At 46.6% G+C, this 9764-nt stretch overlaps 1 long non-coding RNA gene across 1 annotated transcript; it reads left to right on the top strand.

The window, feature by feature from the left end:
• The first annotated feature begins 1195 nt into the window (after window positions 1-1195).
• Window positions 1196-8579, top strand: LOC108350531 (uncharacterized). The gene is made up of 2 exons (XR_015684010.1): window positions 1196-1312; window positions 7996-8579. It is a non-coding gene; the product is annotated as an uncharacterized LOC108350531 (long non-coding RNA).
• Window positions 8580-9764: the final 1185 nt, after the last annotated feature.

Here is a 9764-nt window from a genome sequence, read left to right as displayed (position 1 = left end):
AATGCTGCCCTTAAATGCTGAGGACTAAGACAGTTTGAAGTGTAACTACCTCTGTCCCACAAGCTAAGGATTCCATCAAAACACCATGGGCAGCAGTGCAGAGCCTGAGTCCTTGGTATCTTGAGCCACCGTAGGGCAGGTGCACTGCCCACCACAAACCTATATTCCTGTTGCAAAATGGAAATAAAGTAACACTCCATGAAGCAAGAGAGTCCAGGCCAGACAAACCAGGAACTACATCACCCGCTGACATGCTTGTCCATATCATGTGATAGACATGTATTTATTTATTGAGGTGGAGTCTCATGTAACCGTAACTGGCTTCAAACCCACTATGTAGCTGAGGAAGACCTTGAACTTCTGATCCTCCTGCCTCCACCTCCCAGGTGCTAGGATTAAGGCCTCCTATCTCTGCATGACTGGCCTTGAATCTCTGCTCCTCCTGCCTCAGCCTCCGGACTGTTAGAATAACTCGCATAGGCTGCCACGATTGGCTCTGTAGAAGTCAAGAATAGAATGTGAGCTTAAACCGGTCATCCTCAGCTCTCTAGAAAGGACTTTGTTTCTATTAGTGAGCCTTGAAGGGATGTGTGCTAGGTAACAGGATAGGCTATTTCTATTCTAGACCATTGAACACTCGATGGTCTATGACGAGGTCTCAGATAGCCCAGGCTGTCTTCAAGCTCTGTTATGTAGCTCAGGATGTCTCCCAGTTCCAGGATTCTATCCTGGTCTGGCTATCATTCCACATCCTGTAGGGAAAGAGGGCGTAAAGTGATGTTTCAAGCTCTCTGGTCCCTACACTATTCAGAAACATTTTGCTGGGCCAGAAAAAAAAAAAAAAGAAAAAAGAAAAAAGAAAAAGAAAACAAACAACAAAACCAACAAAACTTTGAAGCTTTCTAGAAAGCGTTTCTCAGATGAAGAAACAAACAGATCTTTTGATTTGAACCGGGAAGCGATTCTTCAGAGCAAGGAAGGAAATCAAAGGCTTAAATTCTACCACGAAATTCAAAAGTGGTCCTTTCAGGAGGAACCCGACTTAGTTCCTCCACTCACCCAACTCGTTCTGGAGAGAGGAAATTAGTTTACTGCCATATCGAAATAAAGAAGCCAGGAGGCTGCGTTCCAGAAAATCACGTGGCGCCTCCCTCCCCCACCTCCCTCACAGCTCTCCCAGCCGTCCCCTCCCTCCACACGGTTTGCTCGCTCGCCGCGCTGCGGCTGCGCGTTGCAGCGTGACAGCCTTGCACACTCTTGGGTGTGGGACCAAAAAAAGTGCAGAAAACCTGCTAAGAACCGAACAGCCAACGTAAGTTTTGCATTTCTTCCTGCCGCGCCCGCATCCTTAGACTCCTCCCTCCTCCTCCTCCTCCTCCTCCTCCTCCTCCTCCTCCTCCTCCTCCTCCTCCTCCTCCTCCTCCTCCTCCTCCTCCTCCTCCTCCTCCGCATCCCGGGTCCTGGGCTCTGGACCCCAGTGAGGACTGCGAGTGGAGCACACCCTGGGGACCTTGAGACGTTTCTTCATATTTTAAATTATTCAGATCGGACCTGGATACGTTCCCCTGTAAACAAGAAGGACTCTGGTGAAGGCGATTGTGAAGTAACTTCTAGCTAGTATTGTTCCTTCCTACCCTCCACCTCTACCCCATCTCCACCCTCCCCACGCCTTCCCCTCCTCTTTGCTCCCCTCCCCGCCCACTCACCCCAACGGGTGTTCCGTTTGGTAGGCGTCCAAGCCATATACGCCTATTATATAGAAGCTATAAATAGGAGGAGAGGATTTATCAACCTGAAATCTGAAGATTGTGACATAATCAGCCAATACTTTTGACCGAGAAAAGCAATCACTCGTTTTTGAGAAGTCCAATGAAATTAAGAAAGATTGTTGGCAAGACAGAAAACAATAACAGAGGCCAGCGAGAATGGCTCCGTGCCTGAAGGTGCAAACTGCCAAGCAGGAAGACCGGAGTTCGATCCCTGGATCCCGCGCGGTGGAAGGTGACTCCTACAAGCTATCCTTTGACTTCCACAGCCGCTCCCAAACATGTACAAATGCAGTCAATCGATAAACTTAATTTCAAAAGGAAAGGGGGAGAGGGCAGTGGCACACGCCTTTAATCCAAGCATACAGGAGGCACAGGCAGAGGGAGCTTGGTGAGTTCAAAGCCAGGCTGGTCTAGATAGAGAATTCTAAGCCACCCAGGGCTACCTAAAGACACCGTGTCTCAAGCACAAAACAAAACAACAACAACAACAACAACAAAAAAAAAAAAACCCCGACATTTTACCTTCTTGCTCAATGTGGTATGTATTAACTTTAACCATTCTCTGTAGAAAAAGATGGAGATACTCAATACCACACAGTATACCCTTACTCAAGGCTTGCCCATATCCAAAACACACTCTCTCTCTCTCTCTCTCTCTCTCTCTCTCTCTCTCTCTCTGACACACAACTAATAACATCCATAATAAATAATACTAATATAAAGCTTACAAATAAAAGCAAAAAAGGGTGGGTGAACTTTTTATTACATATTTTATATTTTAGGTATGTGTTTGGTCTGCCTGTATATGTACACCATGCTCAGAGAGTGTCCACAAAGGCCAGAAGGGGGCACCTGGTTCCTGGAACTGGAGTTACAGATGGAATTGAACCCCGGACCTCTGTAAGAGCTGCAAGTGCTCTTAATCACTGAGCCACCTCTCCAGTCTCCTTAATATTTATTTTTAACTGTGTGTACATATACTAGACTTGCTGGTGCATGCTGTAGGAGGTAGAATTAGGAAGCTCTGAGGTTTTGTGCAGTTGAATTCAGGTGTCTGAAGAGGACAGAAGAGGGCATCCCTGGAGCGGGGTGTCTCAAGTGGTTGTGACCCACCCAAGGTAGGTGCTAGAAACCAAACTGAGTCCTCTGGAAGAACAGCAAGGGCTCTTAACTCCTCAACGCTTCACCGGTACCTTAACAAGGCTTAATAGGAGAGTAGGGCAGGGAGATGGGGGAGGGACAGCAGGCAAAGGGTCAACCCAAATTAAGAGCATTGGTGAAGCCATCAAGAAACCTGATACTGGGGGCTGGAGAGATGGCTCAGTGGTTAACAGCACTGACCGCTCTTCCAGAGGTCCTGAGTTCAAGTCCCAGAACCCACATGGTGGCTCTCAACCATCTGTAATGGGATCTGATGCCCTCTTCTGGTGTGTCTGAAGACAGCTACAGTGTACTCACATACATAAAATAAATAAAATAAATAAATCTTAAAAAAAGAAACTAACTTGTTAATCTAACTACATAAGTACACATGTAAATAAACTAATAATTTAAATGGGCCTCATTTGAAAACCAATGTAACATTTACAAGTTCTTTTTAAAATATCTTTTTTTTAATATTTTATTTATTTATTATATATTATGATTACACTGTCACTATCTTCAGACACACCAGAAGAGGGCATCAGATCTCATTTCAGATGGTTGTGAGCCACCATGTGGTTGCTGGGATTTGAACTCAGGACCTCGGGAAGAGCAGTCGGTGCTCTTAACCACTGAGCCATCTCTCCATCCCTTAAAATATCTTTTAAAGTTTTGTTTTTCTTCTTTTTTCCTGTTCTCAGGTCCCCCTGACCCCTATCCCCAACACACCCCAAAATGATTTAACTCAACCTCAGTTCACTCCCACACCTGACTGGCTGGGAATCCTGTAAAGAAAAATTAGGGGTTGGGGATTTAGCTCAGCGGTAGAGCGCTTGCCTAGAAAGCCCAAGGCCCTGGGTTCGGTCCCCAGCTCCGAGAAAAAAAAAAAAAAAAAAAAAAAAAGAAGAAAAATTGAGGGGGAGAACTTGAGGCTCAGGGTCCTGCTGAATGTGTCTGTCCACCTGAGTGTGTCCGTCTACCCTTCTCCCTCCCTCCTCACTGTGTGAAGCTACTCGTCCTCACTCCCCCACCCCCACCCCAGGAAATACACGGATTTCCCTCCCCTGTCTAACTGGGATCTTTCAGAAGTATGGAGAGAATTTGTGGACAAGGTCCTGGGTCTGACATCGCTATACATTCTAAAGGGATGATTCTTCTCCAATTGTTCCAGCGAAGTCCCGAAGCCCTGGGAGGGCCAGGCTCCAGGCTCCAGGCTCCACCTCCTTTTGTATTTTGAACATGCATTAAATACCTGTTCCTCCCCAAAGAAGCTTCCCTAATAGAAAACTGCAAGCAGTCCTTATGTCGCTGGGTCTCGTGTAGTTGAGCTGTGTGTGATTTCAGAGAGGTGTTCCCTGCTTTGCTCATCCATTGTCTTGGTCCTGGCAGCTCGTAAGCGTGTATTACCTGAATTAGACTACCCCGCCATTTAGGTAGCAAGGAACAAGATTCTTTGAGTGTCAGCTGATTGCCTCCTGTTGAATGGTGCACACCCCTCCCGTCCTGACAGGAAAAGCTCAAGCTGCTGTATGTTGTAGAAGCTGTAATTACTTTAGCCTTTGACTCACTAGAACTTGGTTGTGGCCGGGACAATGTTTCACCGACATTTGCTTTCTAAGCATTCTAGGACTTGGATGCAATCTGTAACCTCTCAGATCAGGTTTTTTTTTTTCTCTTGCATGCTTTTTAATTTTTTATTTATTAGTAGTATGCATGCGTGGGATATGTGTGCGTCATTGTGTGTGGAGGTGGGAGGAGTCAGCTCTGGCCTTCTACCACCTTGGTCCTGAAGATTCGAACTCAGATCTTCGGGTTTGGTGCCAAGCACCTTCTGAGCCATCCTGCCACTACCCCTTGGATCAGGCTTTCATTTTTTTTTTTTTTTTTTTTTTTTTGGTCTCAAGTGATCTGTAGCTCTCATCTGTCCCCTTGGCTCTGCCGATGGCTGGTGTGAAGATCTCCAGCCTTTCCCAAGCCTGCCTGAGAACAAGAGCTTTGTCATACATGTAAATTCAACCGGGAGGCAAGAATGTGTTAAACAGCAGTTTTAGTTTATCCTTCTTTAGTTTATCCTGTGTTTTAGTTTCCCTTCTTCCGCTCGTGATTTTTTGTTTTGTTTTGTTTTGTTTATTTCATGTATGTGAGCACACTGTAGCTGTCCTCAGACACATCAGAAAAGGAAATTGGACCCCATTACAGATGGTTGTGAGCCACCATGTGGTTGCTAGGAATTGAACTCAGGATCTCAGGACCTCTGGAAGAGCAGTCAGAGCTCTTAACCACTGAGCTGTCTCTCCCACCCTTTTTTGTTTGTTTGTTTTTTAGGTAACTGTTTCTGAATTATAATATCTCCCGAGCCGTCTTCTGAGCAAGTTCGCAATTCTCTTGTAAAGTCCCCTCTTCCGAGATGAGCCAAATGTGATTGATTTATTAATTAGCAGAAACCGTCCTCTGAAATTACCTTGCGTTAATCACAATTCATGCAAAATGTATCCAATTAGTCTTAAGATGTAAGTTTGACAGACTCGCCTTTCTTCGGAGACTGAAGTCAATTTTAATAACCTTTGCTGGATAAATCATTAACTCAGGCAAGGCCTGAAATGATAATGGAGAGATGATAATGGGGAGGAAATTCCAAAAAGTCTAACAGCCGCGCTCTGGCAAAGCCCAGAGCTGTGTGAAGTGGAGTCAAAGAGACTGGAGGAGGCTGGAGGAGACTAGAGGAGGCAGGAGGAGGCCGGAGGAGACTAGAGGAGACAGGAGGAGGCAGGAGGAGGCTGGAGGAGGCAGGAGGAGGCTGGAGGAGGCAGGAGGAGGCAGGAGGAGGCTGGAGGAGGCAGGAGGAGGCAGGAGAAGGCAGGAGGAGGCAGGAGAAGGCAGGAGGAAGCTGGAGGCAGGATCCTGGCAGCTGGGGATGGGGCAGTGTCTGCAGCTACCACTGATTCTCCTGAGATTGGGGGGGCTGGTGGAATGTGCGGAATTCACAGGGAAGGACACCCCCCCCCCCGTGGGCTTAGCCTTTTGGTGAAAGACACTTAAAAGCTCCCCAGAGCCCAAACACAATGATCCACTGGTCACAAGTTCAAGTCTCCACAGCCATTTGTACTTCTAAATGTTCCTTCCCTTTGCTCCAAACTGTACTCTTTCAAACGCCTGCACATTTCACTGCCTTCTGAGCCCGATCCCTGGGAGTTTGTCTCACTGATAAGGACACAGAAGTCCTTGAGGTTAAGTGCAAAATTATACAGCATGTCCAGAGGGGAAGTCTCAAAGATCCTAGGGTAAGCCACACAGCTTCTCTAGGCCCCGAAGATCTTCTGCATAATTAGAGAGTTGGAATAAATGAAATTGTATGGTTTCCCACTCAAAATGGTGGTGCTTTTAGTGTGTTGGATTCCAAGCCAGCTTTCTTAGTAGATTTCCTGAATATGTCTATTTAAATATGCAGGGGTTGGGGATTTAGCTCAGGGGTACAGCGCTTGGGTTCGGTCCCCAGCTCCAATAAAAAGAAAAGAAAATAAAATATGCAAATTTTATATACATGGTGCATGTACATGTATATGTATGAATACACATGTGTGTTATATAGTCATATCTGTGTGTGCAGTGTATATACATATATGTGTATATATGTGTTTATATGTATTTACTCACATGTGTGTGACATATATATAGGTATAATATATATGTATATTACACACCTACATAAATGAAACTACCACACAACGAGAAGGTCTGCGTGTGTAGTGTTTCCTTTGACTCTGTGTTTACAATGCTGGACACCAAACCCAAGCTCTCTAGCATGTCACCGAATGAATGCTCTGCTAGCCACGGATTCCAACCAGATTTAAACCCAGAAGCCAAATCGAATGCTCTACAGAAACCATAGAGCAGGCATTTAAGGGGTGCTACTTTAAATCATTTCTGTGAGACCGAACTGTTTTGTCTCCAGAGATGGGGTATCCCTCCCTCCCTAGACCAGGATAGCCTCTTGCTATGTACACTAGGCTGGCTTTGAACTTCCTCTGATCCTCCTACCTCAAGCCTCTGGAGCTCCAGGATCACCCCTGGCAAAAGGCAACACACCCAGCTGAGACCAGATGCTTTTAACTGTGTCTAAGGCTGAGTGTTTACTTTCTATCCCATGCTGGGGGTTTGTTGTTTCTGCTGCTGCTCGCTCTCTTCCCCTTTTCCTCCTTCTCCTCCTCCTGTTCATCTTTCTCCTCTTCCTCCTCTCCCTCCTCCTCCTCCTTCTCTTCCCTTCCTCTTCTTCCTCTTCCTTCTCCTCCTCCTCCTTCCTGTTGGTTACAAAAAAAAAAAAAAGGAGCTAAATTTTTCTGGACATTTAAAACTCTGCATACCGAAGATAAAATGAAAATTACTGAATTCCTAGGAAATGAGAGAGAGAGAGAGAGAGAGAAGAAGGAGAAGGAGAAGGAGAAGGAGAAGGAGAAGGAGAAGGAGAAGGAGAAGAAGAAGAAGAAGAAGAAGAAGAAGAAGAAGAAGAAGAAGAAGAAGAAGAAGAAGAAGAAGAAGAAGAAGAAGAAGAAGAAGAAGAAGAAAAACCTTCGACAAGCCTTCTGGAAGATTTACTTGGGGAAGAAGGGGCGAGCCCCAATCTTAGCAAACATGGAATTTGGTTGAAATATTCTCCTAAATACAGTGCACTGTAGGGAGCTGTACTCCTGAACTCCCTGTGAGCCCCAGTATCCATGGAGTTTCCAACAAGTGGGTAGAAGCTAAAGGGTGTAGCCTCCTGGAGGCAGAGGCAGGGCTGGGTTTGAGGGTCTGTCTGTAGGGAGAGCCTGTTTCAACATGGAGGGAGATGGGAGTGAATGCTTGTAATCCCAGTTCTCCTCAGGAAACTAAGGTAGAAGAATCGGGGTTCAAGGCCAGCCTGGGCCACATAGGGATTTCCAAGCTAGCCTGAGCTACAAGAGTGAGACCCTGTCTAAAGGAAGAAAAAAATCAAAAACCTGGTGGTTGGGGGTATTTCATAAGCACTGTTGTTTGGGGGGGACCATTTACCTTTTTGATGTACTGTATGTTTTATGAAGTAAAACATAAAATTCTCTTGAGACAGATCTTAGAGGAGGACGGTGCCATCCTAGAAGCAGACGAGCCTTGGAAACCCATGCCCAGCTTCCGCAGCTTTGAAACACTGACTGCGTCTTCTTCACTCAACACCTGACTCCTCGGTTCTGCAATTAAGGGCGTTAAATCCCGAAGAAGCCAGGCAACCCCTGTAATCATGACCCGTGTCTGCCCAAGGCTGCCTTTGGCCTGACATCCTCCCCCGGTACTCTCAGGGGGAGAAAAGTTGCCTTTTGGGGGGGGGGATGTTCACTGCTCTGAGAATTATATGTTTTGGGGAGCACTCACTCCCCTTTAGTGTGACTTTATAGAGCCAAGGAACTCTCTGGTGGACTTCGCCCTGTGTAGTGAAGCCTCTGGGGAAGTTGATGGAGTTATGATTTATCTTTTGGCAAGGGACACTGGGAAACAGCTAGAGCAAAGGTCACAGGGACCAGCTCCGGTTTTAAATTCAGCCTCGGGAGGGGTAGTTCCAAAGGGAGGGTTCGTACCCGAAGCTTTCTGGGAGAACGTTACGTTTTTGTAATGTTAGGAATCTAGAAGTGATTGGTCATCTACAGTGTCATCTGGATGCCTCTAGTGCAAAAATGTTTTAAAACATAACCTGGTTAAACCGGGAGGGGGGTCCTTTCCTTTGCCAAAAGCAAACATTCACTGAATCACACACACACACACACACACACACACACACACACACACTCCCAGTGCTGAGGCAGAAATATTGACAGTTAAGAGGCTACCCTGAGTAACAAAGATAGACCCTGATTCAAAGCAAAACTAAAGCGACAACAGCTATGAAAACATAGTTTGGGGGCTCAGAATGTAGCTCTGGCGGGGGACACTTGCCTAGCATGCGTAAAACACGGGGTCCCATCCCAACACTGTGAAAAATCTGAAAATTGAATAGACAAGGAAAGAATACGAGGTTTAAGAATAATCCTAATTTTAAAATAAGTTAGGGGGTTGGGGATTTAGCTCAGTGGTAGAGCGCTTGCCTAGCAAGCGCAAGGCCCTGGGTTCTGTCCCCAGCTCCAAAAAAAAGAAAAAAAAAGTTAGAATTGTAAAAAGAAACTCACAGTATATTAGTCTTTTCTGGGGAAAAAGAAGAGATTTTAGACAGAGTGTTTAAGACTAATCAACAGATACCATTCACCATCGGGCCTTGTCCAGAGACAGGGCAGAGGAACTGCCCGGCAAGTTCCAAGCAGCAACCTCTAAATCCTAAAACCAGAGCTGGTTCTGGTCCCCAGTTTGCTGCGTGCCTGGCTCCATTATTTATTGATGCTTTTAAATTGATGTCGTAGTGGCCAGCTGATGCCTCTGCTTTCTTCTGTGAAGTGTGTGACATTCCTGCTTTCCCTCCCCCTCCGCCCCGCCCCCCCCCCGTCCCCCCACTCTCCCCCCTCCGCCCTGCTCTCTCCCTGCTCCCCGCCTCTCCCCTCACCTGCTCTTCTCCCTTCTCTTCTTCCTCCCGCTCCTCCAGGGCTCAGAGGGCAAACGTAAAAATTTCCCCAGTTGAATGTGTAGTAGAACTGTGAGCAAGGCCGAGAACACAGCCCGAGCAGCCCCCCCATTCTCAATAGCGTCAGCCGCCCCCCACCCCCACCCCTCCGCCATACTTCTCCCCCCACCGCCCCCTACACTGGAGGCTTAGATCCTAGCCAGGTTTGGCAAACCCTTACTTGGCTGGAAAGATCTACCTCTGGCAAAATAGAAAAACTCTTATAAGATTTCCGTTCGGGGGTTGGGGATTTAGCT

The sequence above is a fragment of the Rattus norvegicus genome, chromosome 3, assembly GCF_021556685.1.
Source record: "Rattus norvegicus strain SHRSP/BbbUtx chromosome 3, alternate assembly SHRSP_T2T, whole genome shotgun sequence".
Classification (NCBI taxonomy): Eukaryota; Metazoa; Chordata; class Mammalia; order Rodentia; family Muridae; genus Rattus; species Rattus norvegicus.
The sequence above is the reverse complement of the archived record's forward strand: the minus strand, read 5'-3'. Positions and strand labels throughout refer to the sequence as shown.